Source organism: Halyomorpha halys, unplaced genomic scaffold, assembly GCF_000696795.3.
Source record: "Halyomorpha halys isolate HHAL.00 unplaced genomic scaffold, Hhal_1.1 Scaffold622.1, whole genome shotgun sequence".
Lineage (NCBI taxonomy): Eukaryota > Metazoa > Arthropoda > Insecta > Hemiptera > Pentatomidae > Halyomorpha > Halyomorpha halys.
This window is the reverse complement of record NW_027106831.1, coordinates 290,114-291,216: the sequence shown is the minus strand read 5'-3', so window position 1 is coordinate 291,216 and position 1,103 is coordinate 290,114.

Below are 1,103 nucleotides of genomic sequence, written 5' to 3'. Positions count from 1 at the left end.
CTAATTCACAAAATTCATTAATTTCAAATTCGCAATTTTCATTAATTTCTAATTCACAATTTTCTTTAATTCCAAATTCTAAATGTCTAACTTTTTCATCAATATTTTCATCTAATAATTCCGAGTTATTTATTGTTAATTTAGTTTCAACTACTTCAAATTTTTTATCTACTTTATTTCCAAACTCTGTTAATCTTACCCCGTTTTCTTCACGTGACTCCATGTTCATTTTTTCCATTCGATCCCCCATTTTTTCAAAAGCCATCATTATTTGTTGAAACATGTCATTATTAAAAAAATTATCATTATTATTCATCTTTGAATTTGCTCCCACTAATTCATTTTCATGGACACTATTTTCAAGAATCACATCTTTAGGATTTCTACCCCCAGTCACCTCTACTTTATCCTCCACCATTTACTACTTAAGTTATAAAAACAACTAATTCAAATTTAACTCTTTTAAAAACTGTGTTCTGATTGCCATGACCTAATTTATAAAGAATCAGGCCACACCTGTTGGCGACAAAATGTAATAATTTTTAAAAATATTAAAAAAATAAAAATAATTTGGATCGTTTTATAACTTTTTTCAAATATAAAAAATAATTGGGTTCTAATTAAGAACTTTAATATTAAATGGATAATATAATTTTATTATACAAAAAGACTCTTAATTTTATTATATAAAAAGAGAGACTCTATATCTCAGGGCGGGTTACTAGCAATCAGAATACAAACACTTTTACTATTAACTTAAATTAATTAATATCTATTTTACAATTGTATTTAAATTTAGTTATAACCAAACTAACCAAGCTCTACGATCTTCTTTTCGTTGATTCCTGGTGTCTTTTTTTTTCTTTTGTTGTGGTGTCCAAAATGGCTTCCTCTTCTTGCTGGACAGAAATTGATGAGCAACTCTTCTTTCTCTTCGGCGCCCCAGACACTACTGACCACTTCAAAAACGAAACTTGCCTTGAGGTTACATGTAAACATCGATTGTCGCACAACAGTTAGGGATTTTTCCAAATGATTTACTTTCTGAATATTATTCATTTGCACTATTTCTTGATTTCTATTTTTCCTTTAATTTACTGTAT